The sequence below is a fragment of the Gossypium hirsutum genome, chromosome A01 (assembly GCF_007990345.1).
Source record: "Gossypium hirsutum isolate 1008001.06 chromosome A01, Gossypium_hirsutum_v2.1, whole genome shotgun sequence".
NCBI lineage: Eukaryota > Viridiplantae > Streptophyta > Magnoliopsida > Malvales > Malvaceae > Gossypium > Gossypium hirsutum.
The window spans coordinates 45485404-45504023 of NC_053424.1; positions in this window are offsets into that span (position 1 = coordinate 45485404).

An 18620-nucleotide genomic window follows, 5' to 3' on the forward strand; every position below is an offset into this window, starting at 1 on the left:
CACCCAACAATCTCCAAAATGTCGTCTTCCACGTTGTTGACATTCAGGTTTAACATCTTTTACATTGCCAACACTCGATAACAATTTAGCTTGAGCTTTAGGGTTGGTGTATTGCTTTCCGTGATCTCTATTCTAATATCTCACTGAAGCTGTCGATCGATTAAAATAGTTTCTAGATTTCTTCAACAAGGAATGATAAGATTTAATCATCAATCTTTTCCTCAAATCTCTTGCCTCTGAATCAGCCTTTCTTTTTTCTTGGCTAAAATCTTCATCTTTGCATGCCCATTCAACTAGCACAACGAATTCTTTCAAATCTAATATTTTGATCAGAAGCTCAATATCTTCATTCAGCCCATCAATAAACTGTTTACACATTATTTCTTTTGTTGAAACATATTCCTGAGCATACTTGTTCAACTGTACAATTCCTCTCTCGTACTCGGTTATAGTAATGCGACCTTGTTTCAATTCTAAAAACTCTTTATGCTTTTGGTTTAAAAATTGTTGACTTATGTACTTTTTTCAGAACTCGATCTGAAAGAATTTCATGGTAACTCGTTCTTTAAGAACCACAGATTTTAATGTTTTCCACCAATGATATGAATTATCTCTAAGTAATGACACCACACATTTGATACATTCTTCTAGAGTATAGGACAATTCTTCGAATAACCGAATCGTATTTTTGAGCCAAAACTCAGCTCTCTCAGCATCAACATCATCATCAACTGTAGCCTGGAACTCCTCAGCCCCTTGTTTTTGAATCTTATCAACAAGTGGCTTGCTCAATCGAATCGGATCTATCACTTGTGGCACAACTGAGACTTGTTGAGGAACATGTGGGGGTGGAGGTTGTTGAGTAGCCAGATTCATTTGAACGAACTCTGTGAACCACTCACTCATCATTTGGAAGAAGGCTTGCTTAGTATCTCCCCCTTGGCTACTAGTTACGAGTATAGAATTACACTGCACTGCCCCTTGAGTGGGAGTGGGTGCGTTACTTTCAACATCGTCAGCTACGGCACGATCGGGATCCATTTGCTATACAAGAACATATTTTAACTGTCAAAAATCATAACACTGTCGCAGTTTATATTTATGGCACGTATAGCTAGACTCTCACTATAACAACCCGGTTTTAGTTAAATTAGAATAGTGGTTTCGGGACCACAAATTCGAGATCATAAAATTATTTTAATATTATTTTTAGTATTTACAGCATGTGGATATATATGTGTGAAAATTTCGTGAGCTAATTTATTCGTTTAATAGCTCAATTTGAGAAAAATGACTTAATCACGTAAAAAAGTTGTATTCTATATGTTAAAAGTGCCAAATTGTTATGGCTTATTAAATGGAAAATCCTTATGTTTTAATTAGACCATGATTAGTGAGAGTTGACATAAATGGCCTTATATTTGATGATTAAATAGTTTAATGACCAAGGGTAAAGGTAAATTGGTTAATAAGTTAATATTAATTAAAAAAACACAAAATGGTGGCAATTATTCATCCTTCTTCCATCGAAAATCAAAAGAAAATAAAGCCTGGAGAACATTTAGGGTTCGGACATTTGTGTTCTTGATTGACGTATGTTTTGAGCTCGATTTTTGATGATTTTTATGTTTTTCAGATTGTTGCTTTGAGTTCTAGTTAGCTCGTGCTTCAATTTTTGAAAGTGTTGATGATTTTCAAAGTTTCCATTAATGAATGCTTGAGCTTTATGATGTTTGATGATGAAAAATGAAAGTTTGGTGCTTGATATACATGTTTTGTAATGTGATTTTTGACAAAAATGTTAATTAGGGATTAATTTGAGAAAAATGTAAATTGAGGGATTAAATTGTGAAATAACTAAAAGTTTTGGTTTGCTAGAGATCCCTAGGAAATTTGACTAGGCTTTGGTAAAATTAAATTTTGTGTAAATTGTGTTTTTGTGAAATAGGGACTAAATTGAATAAATGTGTAACTTTAGGGATTAAAATGCAAAAATGCCAAAATATGTGTTTGTGGATTAAATTGAATGAATTGGTGATTAAATGGGTTAATTTTGAATACATATAGATCAAGAAAGAAAGAATTCGGATTTAGATCGAGGAAAGTCGAAGGTTATCGAGTAATTAATTCAATTCGTCAGTTCCGAGTACTAGGTAAGTTCGTACGTGTTAAATGAAGTTACAATTATGTTTTTAATGCTTTAATAATGCATAAATTGTATATACATGATTACGATTGCATACAATGACAAATCGACTATGTTTAGCACTTAGTGTGCGTTACAAAATAGCTTCGGCTATAAATAGCACTTAGTGTGTGAATTGGAATAGCTTTGGCTATATGAGGCACTAAGTGTGTAATACCAAGATAGCTTTGGTTTAATGCGATGGCACTAAGTGTGCGGTAGTGTTATAGCTTTGACTAATCATTTATGCACTAAGTGTGCGGGTTTTTTGAGCATTGAAAGATTTCTGAACGATTTAACGTGTTGAACAAAGAGTTGAGAATGAAATAAAAAATACGGGAAAGTTCAGGTATGTACGATGCCTATGTGGTAGTTAATACTATGTGTATGAAGCTTGATGAATTTGTATATACATGTTAAATGGTGGTGGATTAGAATTGAATGATGATATAATAACTACTAAGTGTTTGTTAATTGATGTTTTGTATTATATGAATTGTTGAGTATATTTGGTACGAACTTACTAAGCTATGAAGATTACTGTGTGATATTTGTCTTTTTTTATAGAGTATCGAAGCTAGCTCAGACATCGGGGATCATCGGGAATCATCATAACACTATCGAATCAACTCATTGGTACTTTTGAAGCTTTGCTTATATGGTATATGGCATGTATAGGCTAGTGTCATTTTGGTATGTCTTGAGTTATGATGTTAGCCATGTGATTTTGTCTTGTTATTGATGCAAATATAGCTATGTTTTAACCATTTTAAGTTGGCTTAAGTTATGTGCTTGATAAGTGGTTTATGTGATGCTTATAATGCCAAATGTAACACCCCTAGCCCGAGTCTGATCGCCGGTTTAGGCTATGAGGTATTACCGAGCCAAACAATTAATTTTTTTTGTCCATATAATCAATCAACAAAGACAGAAATTAAGCTGAGTACATACTGATCTTTAAGTTATATATAAATGCCATTTTCATATGGCTAAAATATTTACAATACAAAACATAACCGTCACTAGCCTAACCTATACATGCCATACCAAGGCCAAAATATAACTGTACCAAAAAGATCGATAGTATGATGAACTGCTGATGATCCCCGAGTCGGTGGCCAAAATTGACAATCTATAAAACAAAGAAATAAAATAAAACAGAGTAAGCTTTCGAGGCTTAGTAAGTTTTAAGTGTTTCAAACAATTAAAATGTATCATTTAAAATCTAACATTAAGTATCACAAGAACCCAAATTTAATTTGTAAATTACTTGGCCAAAAACTCACAAGTACATTAATTATAACCTATTGGCCGAATATATATATACATGAATACACATGAAAATTCTCAGTACATATTTCACTATACTATATGGTTCATAAAATTTCTTTAAGACACATGCTTTTACAATGACATACATTGACCAAATAAGTCATTCTCTTATTCTTAAATATGGTATTCATTCACATACATATACACACACTCACATATATATATACCATTCTTTGATACTAATAATTCGTTTTGAAGTCAATTCACTTATGAGTACATAATACGTACGTTAGCAGGTATAACATATATAATACTTACTCGCATGGATATTCAATGTCGTAATCATACTTAACTTACTGACACCGGTCCTATCAAGTCTTAGGACTCGAAACACATATCTAGCACAGCCTGCAGGTTTTTAACCCGGATGTCATTCCAGCATGAAGCCTGCGGGTCTTTAAGCCAGGATACAATTCCAGCACGAAGCCTGCGGGTCTTTAAGCCTGGATATAATTCCAGCACGAAGCCTGTGGGTTTTTAAGCCCGGATACAATTCCACATCAAATAACATGTCTTTTGTTCTTTTTAATCGTATTCTAACACATTTTATTAAACATTTCACATTATTAGTAGCCATTGGCTACATTCGGACATGAGCTTCTTATGAACACCATTATTTCATTTCAGCTTAAAATCATGCATGAATATCACACGTACCTTTCATCCATCAAGCTTAACCCTAATTTACCATTCAACTATAGGTCATACACTTAGATTCTTTACCATTCAACTTAATTCAAATAGAACCAAAAAGATCAAAATTCATGTAGTATATATATGTCAAGGCATTATAAATGTTATACTAAAGGCGATTACTCAAAACTTACCTTGTATCTTTCTGAACAAATTTCGGGTTGGCTATTCCGTGACTTTAGCTTTTCCCTCATCCGAGGTTGCCCCTCTATGCTCTTGAGCTTTAATTCAATAAATTTTAAACTAATCATTAATCAATTATTCAAGTATTACTTTCAGAATATAATACATATATATTCGACTTTCACACATACAGATTATAGTAAGCTTATAAGAAATCAATAAGCAATTCATTAGCAAAAGTTTTTTTTATCAATGTTTACGATATAATCACAATTTCACTATAAGCTGAATTCTTGAGCAATAGTCATTAAATTACTTATAATTGGAGCTACGAAACTCCAAATCAATTGCCGTAAATTTTCCTTGAAAATAGACTCATTTATCTTTTATCCATAAAATTTTCATAATTTTTAGTCTAGCCAATCAATAGCATATTTTTCCTAAAGTTTCCCTTGTTTCACTGTTTGACAAATCTGACCATTCTTCACTACAAAATAAATTTCACATTGTACAGAAATCAAAATATGTTTCGTTTATTTCATTTGAAACTAGACTCACTAAGGAGTTTAAGCATATAAAATTTATTCTATGACCATTTTTATACATTTTATAATGATTTTATAAAAACAGAACAGGGGATCTAGAAGTCATTTTGACTCTGTCCCACAGTACTTCAAATTTTTCATGATCGGTAATTCTTTTACTTTTACGGTTTCTATTATAGAAAACTAGACTCATCAAGCTTTAATTAAATAATTTATTCAGCTTCTAATTCAACTCCTACAATTTATGGTGATTTTCGAAAATCGCCTTACTGCTGCTGTCCCAAGTAGATTATTACCAATTCACTCTTTCACACATTCTTTGCATACATATTATTTAAGCATGTATCTCACCAATCAATTTCATCATATATATATCTATAAATTTACTTATACATAATATCAATACCACATTGTGCTCAAATCATTTTTCAAGTTCAATTTCACCAAGCTTCAGCCTAACTTAACCTATAATAGTTCATAACACATTTAAAGCACATACCTTACTAAATTTTATCATAGTCCACAATCAGCCATAGTACATTCAGCCATGGTATAGACACAATTACATTTAACTTGATTTCTTCATGAAAAATTAAGGCTATAACCGAATAGTCTTTAACCATTTAAACTACAAAACACAATTTATAACTTCAATTTTACAAGCTTATATCATAAGAGTTTCTCCATTAAAATTTTCAATGTATATTCGGCTATAACACAAACACTTAATCTTTACAATTGCAAATTCAAAAACTTAACATACTTTTATAATCTCAACCAAATAGAGTACTTTTATTGATTCACAACAAAACATCAACATAACATTTCTAAATGAAAAATCCTCTCATGACCGATTGCTCCTATAGCTACCAAAATGAAAATTTACACATAGGTTATGGAGGAATTAAGAAACTATCCTAAAACACACAAGAAATTTCTATCAAAACACTTCAAACATACCTTAATCAAGGCTAGGAAGGGGTAGCCGAATGTTTGTTTTCCCCCTTCTCTTCTTGAAATTTTCGGCCAAAGAAATCAAAGGATGAACCAACTTTGGTTTCTCCTCCCCACTAAGCCATTATTCTTTTATTTTTATTCTTTAATTAATTTAGTTTAAATTAATGTTAATATAATATACATATAATATATATGAATCAACTACATGGCCGGCCACTAAAGAAAAATGGATAATTTGACATGCAAGTCCATTTTTTTAACATGCATTAGTAGACCATATTTAAAATTACCTATCACATTTCACAATTGTCTCACATAAGTCCTATTTAATAAATTTTACATACAATTGAAAAAATTAAAGCAAGAAACTTTCACACATGCAGGTTCACATACAATAAGCATAAGATATAACGGTTAATTATTTTTGTGACTCAGTTTTGTGGTCCCGAAACCACTTTTCGACTAGGGTCAAAAATAGGGCTGTCACAACTCTCCCCCACTTAAGGAATTTTCGTCCCCGAAAATCTTACCAGTGAATAGATTTGGGTATCGTTCTTTCATAGAGTTCTCAGTTTCCCAAGTAGCTTTTTCAATCCCGTGTTTGAACCATAACACTTTCACTAACGGAACCTTTTCGTTTCGTAACTCTTTCACCCCGCGAGCTAGGATACGAATTGGTTCTTCTTCATAACTCAAATCAGATTGAATTTCAACCTCTGATAGATTAATTATGTGTGATGGATCGGATCTATAACGTCGAAGCATCGAGACGTGAAAAACGTTGTGAATCTTTTCAAGTTCAGGGGGTAGAATCAATCTATATGCGACTGGCCCAATTCATTCGGATATCTCATATGGCCCGATGAATCTCGAACTCAATTTGCCTTTACGGCCAAATCTGAGCACCTTTTTCCAAGGTGAAACTTTAAGAAACACTTTGTCTCTAACCTAATATTCAATGTCTTTTCGCTTTCAATCCGCATACGACTTCTGACGATCTGAAGCTGCTTTCAGACTTTCACGGATTACTTTTACTTTCAGCTCAGCATCTTTAATCAATTCAACCCCGAAGATTTTACTTTCACTAAGCTCGGTCCTAAACAACGGTGTACGGCATTTACGACCATACAAAGCCTTGTAAGGTGCCATCTTAATGCTTGATTGAAAACTATTGTTGTAAGCGAATTCAATCAAAGGTAAATACCGTTCCTGTGACAGCCCAAAATTGACCCTAGTCGGGAAGTGGTTTCGGGACCGCTAAACCGAGTCACCGAAATGTTTGAATGTGATATTTATTGTGTAGAAAATGTAATTATGAATGTGTGAAAATTTCAAGCTTCGATTTAGTCGATTGCATGTGAATTTAGTGAATAGGACTTATGTGCCACATTTTTGAAATGTCATAGATCAAAACATAAGGACCTATTAGTGCATGTGGAAAAAGGGGGGACTTGCATGTCAATTTTCCCCCTCTATTAGTAGTGGCCGGCCATGACAAGCATGGTAGACCAAGTGTGATGGGCAAGACATGTCATAGACATGTTGTGTTGGTGCATCATGGGTGGAAAAAATAAAATAATGAGCATGGTAATTAAATAATGAAAAGGGAATATGATGAAAAAAAAAAGTGTGTGGTTGTTTCCCCCCCCCATTGCCGTGAGTTAAAGAAAAGAAAAGAGAAAATTTTGTTCATCCTTTTTCATCTTCATTTGGCCGAAAATTCTAAGGAAGGAGGAAAGGAGTTCTTGCTTCAGGTTTGGTTTGGAAGAGGATTAGGAGCAGGTTGGCCATACTTGTATCTAGATCAAGGTATGTTTGAGGTTGTGCCATGAGATTCATGCATGTTTTTTTTAGTTGCTAGCTTGAGTTCTAATTAGCCCATGGTTCAAATCTTTGCTATGTCATGGGGATGATATTCAGCCTAGGTGGATTTTGTATTAATGCCATTGCATGCTAAATATGAAGCTTGTTAATGATGCATGTGATGGTGGATTGATGATTCTTGAATCTTCTTTTTAGCATTTTTGAGTGAGCACATATGTGCATTGGTTGCTAGATGGAGAAGAATCGGCTAGCAAGTTGTGTGCTAAGGCCGAATATAATTTTTGTATATTAATGAGTAATGCATGTGTTAAATTGATGGAAAGGGAGAGGATGCTTTACTAGTGTATATATGTGTGTATTAGCCAAGTTTTGAACTTGAAACAAAATGGTGTTTAGTCAATACAAGTAACCATACTTGTAGAATGTATTAAGTATTGCAATCGGCCCCAACATAGACATGCATATTCGGCCATAGGAAGGAGATTGGTGTTGCATGTATTCGGTTAGAGGCAAGCATATTGATGTTTTTGTCTTGGCTCAGAAAATTCGGCCAAGGGGGAAAAATTAGCTAAAATGTTGAGTTTGATTCATGATTCCGTACATATGTGACTTTAATGTCTAATGTATAAATATGGGCTAAGTGCCTTGTGTTCCTCTTTTCGATGCTCAAATGATTAAATCAATTTATTTGTTTAATTAAGCTCAAGAGCAAAGGGGAACTAAATCCGATAAAGGGAAGGAAAAAGTGGTCGAATAGCTATCGGAATCGTTCGACAACATTCGAGGTAAGTTCTTGAGTAATAGAGCTTAAATTATGATTTGATTAGATCATGTTTTAAGCAAATCAAAATCATGCTCTTTGTGTGTGGCTGTTGAGCCGAAATTGCAAGAATGATAAGTGTCTTGTGTTTGAGTTTTGCTAATGAAAATGAAATATGAATGTGTCATGATTTATTGTTAAATGTGCATGGTTATTCGAATGATGTCCGGGCTAAGTCCCGAAGGCTTTGTGCTAAGTGACCATATCCGGACTAAGATCCGAAGGCATTTGTGCAAGATACTAATTCCGGGCTAAGCCCGAAGGCATTGGTGCGAGTTACTAAATCCGGGTTAAGTCCCGAAGGCATTTGTGCGAGTTACTAAATCCGGGTTAAGTCCCGAAGGCATTTGTGCGAGTTACTATAACCGGGCTATGTCCCGAAGGCATTTGAACGAGTAGCTATATCCGGTTAAATTCCGAAGGTACGTGATTTGGGAATGAATGATCTTGCTGTAAAAATTTCAGTAAATACTCTAGAAACATCCCAACATTGAGGTATGTTTCGTATGTGCTTGAATTTAGTTGAGCCCTTACAAATAAGTATTCGCTCAGTTGATAAACGAGCTACCGGCCTTTGGCTAAGTTGATCTTTTGTGTATGTACATAAGGGCTGGTAATGTGAAGCAAGTATGATATCGAAAATTTGTGCATATGAAATTATCCGTTTAGCTATATGAATGCTATACTTTTGTTGTGCTGGAATTCCTTGCTCAAAACTTACTAAGCATAAATTGCTTACTCCGTTTCTTTGATCCTCTGTTTTATAGATTTTCGTTCTCTAGCTATCGAACTCGGGATTTTGAAGTCGAAGTCGCCCACACTATCAAAGCCCCCCTTTTGGTACAATTTTGGTTGAACTTCGAAATGGCATGTATAGGACTACCCTTTTTGTTGTGGGTCATGGACCCTTTGGATTTGTATAATTTTGGATAGCCATGCGAAAATGGCTTATATATGTTTGAGCATAACGTTAAAATCATTTGGTATGGATATGGTTATTGAGAGGTGTGGATATGCTTAACAAGGATTGGCCATGGGAATGGTTAATCACTATCATAATTTGTGCTATTTATGCTAAAAGGGCTAGTTGAATCATGGAAACTATGAAATAGGTAAAGTCTACCTTAAAGGCAGATGCTGACAGCAGCAGTGATGTAGATTTAGAAAATCACTAAAAATAGTAGGAATGGAATTAAATAGTGAATAAATTATGTAAACGAACCTTGATGAATCTATTTTCACAGGGAAAGTAATGAAACGATCATATGGACAGTATGTTAAGAGATACTCTGGTTCTTGTGAGACAGGGCCAGAACGGTTTCTGGATTTCCTGTTCCGACTTTGGAAATTCATTATAAATTAACCAGAGATAATTAGGAGTCATGCCATATATGTATAGATTCCTCTCTGAGTCTAGTTTCTATAGAAATAAACGACATCAGTATTGAAGCTCTGTGCAGGGAGATATCCAAGTCGTAATGCGCAAAGGTCAGTGTAGTCGATCCCTGTAACATGGGAGACTTTGACTAATAAACTGTACTAATTGGCCCGACCAAAAATTCTAGAAAAACATATGTAGATGGGAATATGAGTCTAGTTTCAGGGAAAATTTACGAAACTGATTTTTGAGTTGTGAAACTCAAGATATGATTTTTAAGGTGACAGTGACGCAGTTAGCCAACTGCCTGGAAATTTTTAAAATGGATTGTGCAAAGAAGTGAGATAAGTCTGCAAACCCCCTCGTGTCCGACTCCGGCGACGGACTCGGGTACGGGGTGTTACATTTGATTGGTATCAGAGCTACGGTTTAGTCGATTCTAGGACTACCGTAATGCGTTGGGTCTAGCTATACATGCCATTTTATGTGATTATTTGATAGTGTGGTGATTTCTGACAATTGTAAATGTGTTTATTTATAGTAATGGATCCCGATCCTGACCGAGCGATAGCTGATGATCTTGAGAGTGTAGCGCCTGCTCCCGCACAAGGGACAGCGCCGGCGGACTCTCAACCTAATGCTAGTAATCCGAATGATGAAGCTAGACAAGCTTTCTATAGCGTGATGAATGATTGGTTCAACCAATACATTCGAACTAATACAGCTGTTCCACAACCTCCCTTCCCGACTAATACAACCCCCGCACCTACAATACCTCCGGTAACTGACCAAATAAGGTCAAATAAGCCCCCAGTTGACAGAATCCGAAAACATGGGGCTACTGAATTTAAAGCTACGGATAGCGACGATGCCGAGCAAGCTGAATTTTGGTTGGACAACACTATCCGGGTGCTCGATGAGCTATCTTGTACACCCGATGAATGCCTAAAGTGTACTATCTCCTTGCTACGTGATTCTGCCTACTATTGGTGGAGTACTCTGACTTCTGTTGTGCCCCGAGAGCAAGTAACTTGGGAGTTTTTCCAAACTGAGTTTCGGAAAGAGTATATCAGTCAGAGATTTGTTGATCAAAAACGGAAGGAATTTCTTGAGCTTAAGCAAGGTTCCATGTCGGTTACTGATTACGAGCGAAAATTTGTTAGACTTAGCAAATACGCTCGGGAATGTGTTTCGTCCCAGGCTATCATGTGTAAACGCTTCGAGGATGGGCTGAATGAAGATATAAAAATGTTCGTTGGCATTCTTGAAATACAAGAGTTCGTAGTACTTGTCGAGCGAGCTTGTAAAGCCGAAGAGCTTAGAAAAGAAAAACAAAAAGTTGATGTGGGAACTGGAGAGTTTCGTAAAAGATCCTCGGGAAAGTCTCTTCAATAGGCATCGAAGAAATTTCAAGATGATGTGGGCCGATCTAGAGGCACTTCGGGCCTTTTTAGACGAGATCGTAATCGACCCCCTGTGGGTACACGAGGCACTTCGGTCGCCAGTGTTGGGAATGAACGTCGAGATAGAACGGAATGTCGATATTGCGGTAAATGGCATTCGGGGAGTTGTAGATTCCCTGACCGCTCCTGTTACAAGTGCGGATCAGTTGACCACTTCAGTAAAGATTGCCCGAGGTTGTCTGAACAGAATGTAAATCAGAGTGGGAAACCGGGTGCTACCACTGCTCGAGGTAGACCATCTAGAAATATGGGCAATGCAAGCGGTGGTCAGAGAGGATCTAGAGATGCTACGACCAGATCCGAGGCTCGTGCGCCTGCTAGAGCTTATGCTATACGTGCCCGCGAGGATGCTTCTTCGCCTGATGTTATTACCAGTACTTTTACTCTCTTTGATACTAATGTAATTGCTTTGATTGACCCCGGTTCTACTCATTCTTACATATGTGAAACCTTAGCATCCAGTAAGACTTTACCTATTGAGTCTACTGAGTTCGTAATTCGGGTGTCAAATCCCTTGGGTCGTTACGTGCTTGTCGACAAAGTGTGTAAGGAATGTCCCCTAGTAATTCGAGGTTCCTGTTTTCCGGCGGACTTGATGCTTTTGCCATTTGATGAATTTGATGTTATTCTTGGTTTGGATTGGCTGACCGCACATGATGCAGTTGTGAACTACAAAAGCAAGACTATTGATTTGAGGTGCGCAAATAACGAGATAATCCGAGTTGAGTCTACGGACTTAAAGGGGTTGCCAGCTGTAATATCCTCAATGTTGGCCCAGAAATATGTAAGAAAAGGGTGCGAAGCATACCTTGCGTATGTACTTGATGACAAAGAATTAGAAAAGAAACCCGAATCTGTGCCGGTGGTTTGTGAATACCCGGATGTTTTTCCTGAAGAATTACTGGGTTTACCACCTGTTCGGGAGATAGAGTTTGGTATTGAGCTTGTACCTGGGACTACGCCGATTTCGATAGCTCCGTATCGTATGGCACCAACCGAGTTAAAAGAGTTGAAAGCTCAGTTGCAAGAATTGACGGATAGAGGTTTCGCTCGACCAAGCTTCTCACCTTGGGGTGCACCAGTATTGTTCGTGAAAAAGAAGGACGGAACCATGAGGTTGTGCATTGACTATCGTCAGCTGAATAAAGTGACAATAAAGAACAAATATCTGTTACCGCGTATCGATGATTTGTTCGACCAACTGAAGGGAGCCTCAGTGTTCTCAAAAATAGATTTGAGATCGGGCTATTATCAGTTGCGAATTCGAGATTCAGACATACCCAAAACTGCCTTCAGAACGAGATATGGTCACTACGAATTCTTAGTGATGCCGTTTGGGCTCACTAATGCCCCTGCGGTATTTATGGATTTGATGAATCGGATCTTCAGACCATATTTGGATCGGTTCGTAGTTGTGTTCATTGATGACATCTTGGTCTATTCAAGAGATGAGACCGAACATGCTGAGCACCTGAGATTAGTGTTGCAAATTTTGCGGGATAAGCAGTTATATGATAAGTTCAGTAAGTGTGAGTTCTGGTTAAGAGAGGTTAGCTTCTTGGGTCATGTGGTATCCGCATCGGGTATTCGAGTTGACCCGAACAAAATTTCAGCCATACTTAACTGGAAATGTCCGAGAAATATTACTGAGGTTCGGAGCTTTTTGGGACTCGCCGGTTATTACCGATGATTTGTCAAAGGTTTCTCGATGATAGCCACACCAATGACGAAGCTACTTCAAAAGGATGTTAAGTTCGAATGGACGGAGAAATGTCAGAAAAGTTTCGATCAACTGAAAACTTATTTGACTGAAGCTCCAATTTTAGTGCAACCCGAATCAGGCAAAGAGTTTGTCATTTATAGTGACGCATCCCTACTTGGGTTGGGTTGCGTATTGATGCAAGAAGGTCGAGTGGTGGCCTATGCGTCGAGACAATTAAAGCCACATGAGAAAAATTATCCGACCCATGATCTTGAACTAGCTGCCATCGTATTTGCTTTAAAAATATGGCGACATTACTTATTTGGTGAAAAGTGCTATGTATTTCGGATCACAAAAGTCTCAAATATTTGATGACTCAAAGAGACTTAAATCTGCGACAAAGACGTTGGCTTGAGTTGTTGAAAGATTACGAGCTTGTCATTGATTACCACCCGGGAAAGGCTAATGTGGTTGCGGACGCCTTAAGCCGGAAATCATTGTTTGCTTTACGAGCGATGAATGTGCACTTGTCTGTTCTACCCGACAATGTGTTAGTAGCTGAATTAAAAGCCAAACCATTATTGATTCATCAAATTCGGGAAGCCCAGAAAGTTGATAATGAATTGGTTGCAAAACGGGCTGAGTGTGTTCCGAACAAGGAATCGGAGTTTCAAATTGATGATGATGATTGTTTGAGGTTCAGAAGTCGTTTGTGTGTTCCAAGGAATTCGGAACTCATTTCGATGATTCTGAACGAAGCCCATTGTAGCCGAATGTCAATTCACCCAGGGAGTACGAAAATGTACAACGATTTGAAACGTTGGTTTTGGTGGCATGGTATGAAACGAGACATCTCCGACTTTGTTTCGAGATGTTTAATATGTCAACAAGTGAAAGCGGAACATCAAGTGCCTTCAAGATTACTTCAGCCGATCATGATACCCGAGTGGAAATGGGATCGAGTCACAATGGACTTTGTGTCCGGACTGCCATTGTCAGCAAGTAAGAAAGATGCGATTTGGGTTGTTGTCGATAGACTGACTAAGTCGGCTCACTTTATCCCCGTGCGTACAAATTTTTCATTGGATAAACTAGCTGAATTGTACGTTTCTCAGATTGTGAGATTACACGGGGTACCTATTTCTATCGTGTCGGATAGAGATCCGAGATTCACCTCACGATTTTGGAAGAAATTGCAAGAAGCTTTGGGTACCAAGCTGCATTTTAGCACTGCTTTTCACCCCCAAACTGATGGTCAATCCGAGCGGATAATTTAGATACTTGAGGATATGTTGAGATGTTGCATCCTCGAGTTCAGTAGTTCATGGGAACGGTATTTACCTTTGATTGAATTCGCTTACAACAATAGTTTTCAATCAAGTATTAAGATGGCACCTTACGAGGCTTTGTACGGTCGTAAATGCCGTACACCATTGTTTTGGACCGAGCTCGGTGAAAGTAAAATTTTCGGAGTTGATTTGATTAAAGATGTTGAACAGAAAGTAAAGGTAATCCGTGAAAGTCTGAAGGCAGCCACAGATCGTCAAAAATCGTATGCGGATTTGAAACGAAAAGACATTGAATATCAGGTGGGAGATAAAGTGTTTCTTAAAGTTTCGCCTTGGAAAAAGGTACTCAGATTTGGCCGTAAGGGCAAGTTGAGCCCGAGATTCATTGGGCCGTACGAAATCTCCGAACGAGTTGGTCCGGTTGCGTATAGATTGATTTTGCCCCCTGAACTTGAAAGGATTCACGATGTCTTTCATGTTTCGATGCTTCGACATTATAGATCCGATCCGTCACATGTGATTAATCCCTCAGAAGTTGAAATTCAATCTGACTTGAGTTATGAAGAAGAACCGATTCGTATCCTAGCTCGTGAAGTGAAAGAGTTGCGAAACAAAAGGGTTCCACTAGTAAAGGTGTTATGGCTCAAACACGGGATCGAGGAAGCTACTTGGGAAACCGGGAGCTCGATGAAAGAACGATACCCAAACTTATTTACCGGTAAGATTTTCGGGGACGAAAATTTCTTAAGTGGGGGAGAGTTGTGACAGCCCAAAATTGGCCCTAGTCGGGAAGTGGTTTCTGGACCGCTAAACCGAGTCACCGAAATGTTTGAATGTGATATTTATTTTCTAGAATATGTAATTATGAATGTGTGAAAATTTCAAGCTTCGATTTAGTCGATTGCATGTGAATTTAGTGAATAGGACTTATGTGCGACATTTTTGAAATGTGATAGATCAAAACATAAGGACCTATTAGTGCATGTGGAAAAAGGGGGGACTTGCATGTCAAATTTCCCCCTCTATTAGTAGTGGCCGGCCATGACAAGCATGGTAGACCAAGTGTGATGGGCAAGACATGTCATAGACATGTTGTGTTGGTGCATCATGGGTGGAAAAAAATAAAATAATGAGCATGGTAATTAAATAATGAAAAGGGAATATGATGAAAAAAAAAAGTGTTTGGTTGTTTCCCCCCCCCATTGCCGTGAGTTAAAGAAAAGAAAAGAGAAAATTTTGTTCATCCTTTTTCATCTTCATTTGGCCGAAAATTCTAAGGAAGGAGGAAAGGAGTTCTTGCTTCATGTTTGGTTTGGAAGAGGATTAGGAGGAGGTTTGGTCATACTTGTATCTAGATCAAGGTATGTTTGAGGTTGTGCCATGAGATTCATGCATGTTTTTTTTAGTTGCTAGCTTGAGTTCTAATTAGCCCATGGTTCAAATCTTTGCTATGTCATGGGGATTATATTCGGCCTAGGTGGATTTTGTATTAATGCCATTGCATGCTAAATATGAAGCTTGTTAATGATGCATGTGATGGTGGATTGATGATTCTTGAATCTTCTTTTTAGCATTTTTGAGTGAGCACATATGTGCATTGGTTGCTAGATGGAGAAGAATCGGCTAGCAAGTTGTGTGCTAAGGCCGAATATAATTTTTGTATATTAATGAGTAATGCATGTGTTAAATTGATGGAAAGGGAGAGGATGCTTTACTAGTGTATATATGTGTGTATTAGCCAAGTTTTGAACTTGAAACAAAATGGTGTTTAGTCAATACAAGTAACCATACTTGTAGAATGTATTAAGTATTGCAATCGGCCCTAACATAGACATGCATATTCGGCCATAGGAAGGAGATTGGTGTTGCATGTATTCGGTTAGAGGCAAGCATATTGATGTTTTTGTCTTGGCTCTGAAAATTCGGCCAAGGGGGAAAAATTAGTTAAAATGTTGAGTTTGATTCATGATTCCATACATATGTGACTTTAATGTCTAATGTATAAATATGGGCTAAGTGCCTTGTGTTCCTCTTTTCGATGCTCAAATGATTAAATCAATTTATTTGTTTAATTAAGCTCAAGAGCAAAGGGGAACTAAATCCGATAAAGGGAAGGAAAAAGTGGTCGAATAGCTATCGGAATCGTTCGACAACATCCGAGGTAAGTTCTTGAGTAATAGAGCTTAAATTATGATTTGATTAGATCATGTTTTAAGCAAATCAAAATCATGCTCTTTGTGTGTGGCTATTGAGCCGAAATTGCAAGAATGATAAGTGTCTTGTGTTTGAGTTTTGCTAATGAAAATGAAATATGAATGTGTCATGATTTATTGTTAAATGTGCATGGTTATTCGAATGATGTCCGGGCTAAGTCCCGAAGGCTTTGTGCTAAGTGACCATATCCGGACTAAGATCCGAAGGCATTTGTGCGAGATACTAATTCCGGGCTAAGCCCGAAGGCATTGGTGCGAGTTACTAAATCCGGGTTAAGTCCCGAAGGCATTTGTGCGAGTTACTAAATCCGGGTTAAGCCCCGAAGGCATTTGTGCAAGTTACTATAACCGGGCTATGTCCCGAAGGCATTTGAACGAGTAGCTATATCCGGTTAAATTCCGAAGGTACGTGATTTGGGAATGAATGATCTTGCTGTAAAAATTTCAGTAAATACTCTAGAAACATCCCAACATTGAGGTATGTTTCGTATGTGCTTGAATTTAGTTGAGCCCTTACAAATAAGTATTCGCTCAGTTGATAAACGAGCTACCGGCCTTTGGCTAAGTTGATCTTTTGTGTATGTACATAAGGGTTGGTAATGTGAAGCAAGTATGATATCGAAAATTTGTGCATATGAAATTATCCGTTTAGCTATATGAATGCTATACTTTTGTTGTGCTGGAATTCCTTGTTCAAAACTTACTAAGCATAAATTGCTTACTCCGTTTCTTTGATCCTCTGTTTTATAGATTTTGGTTCTCCAGCTATCGGACTCGGGATTTTGAAGTCGAAGTCACCCACACTATCAAAGCCCCCCTTTTGGTACAATTTTGGTTGAACTTCGAAATGGCATGTATAGGACTACCCTTTTTGTTGTGGGTCATGGACCCTTTGGATTTGTATAATTTTGGATAGCCATGCGAAAATGGCTTATATATGCTTGAGCATAACGTTAAAATCATTTGGTATGGATATGGTTATTGAGAGGTGTGGATATGCTTAACAAGGATTGGCCATGGGAATGGTTAATCACTATCATAATTTGTGCTATTTATGCTAAAAGGGCTAGTTGAATCATGGAAACTATGAAATAGGTAAAGTCTACCTTAAAGGCAGATGCTGACAGCAGCAGTGATGTATATTTAGAAAATCACTAAAAATAGTAGGAATGGAATTAAATAGTGAATAAATTATTTAAACGAACCTTGATGAATCTATTTTCACAGGAAAGTAACGAAACGATCATATGGACAGTATGTTAAGAGATATTCAGGTTCTCGTGAGACAGGGCCAGAACGGTTTCTGGATTTCCTGTTCCGACTTTGGAAATTCATTATAAATTAACCAGAGATAATTAGGAGTCATTCCATATATGTATAGATTCATCTCTGAGTCTAGTTTCTATAGAAACAAACGGAATCAGTATTGAAACTCTGTGTAGGGAGATATCCAAGTCGTAATGCGCAAAGGTCAGTGTAGTCGATCCCTGTAACATGGGAGACTTTGACTAATAAACTGTACTAATTGACAAAACCAAAAATTCTAGAAAAAAATATGTAGATGGGAATGTGAGTCTAGTTTCAGGGAAAATTTACGAAACTGATTTTGAGTTGTGAAACTCAAGATATGATTTTTAAGGTGACAGTGACGCAGTTAGCCAACTGCCTGGAAATTTTTAAAATGGATTGTGCAAAGAAGTGAGATAAGTCTGCAAACCCCCTCGTGTCCGACTCCGGCGACGGACTCGGGTACGGCGTGTTACAGTTCCCATGAACCACTAAACTCAAGGATGCAACATCTCAACATATCCTCGAGTATCTGAATTATCCGTTCGGATTGACCATCGGTCTGGGGATGAAAAGCGGTGCTAAAATGCAACCTGGTACCCAATGCTTCTTGCAATTTCAACCAAAATCGCGATGTGAATCTTGGATCTCTATCCGACACAATAGAAATAGGTACTCCATGTAACCTTACAGTCTGAGAAACATACATTTCAGCTAGATTGTCAAGGGAATAATCCGTACGTAGAGGAATAAAATGAGCCGATTTTGTTAGTCTATCAACAACAACCCAGATCGCATCTTTCTTGCTT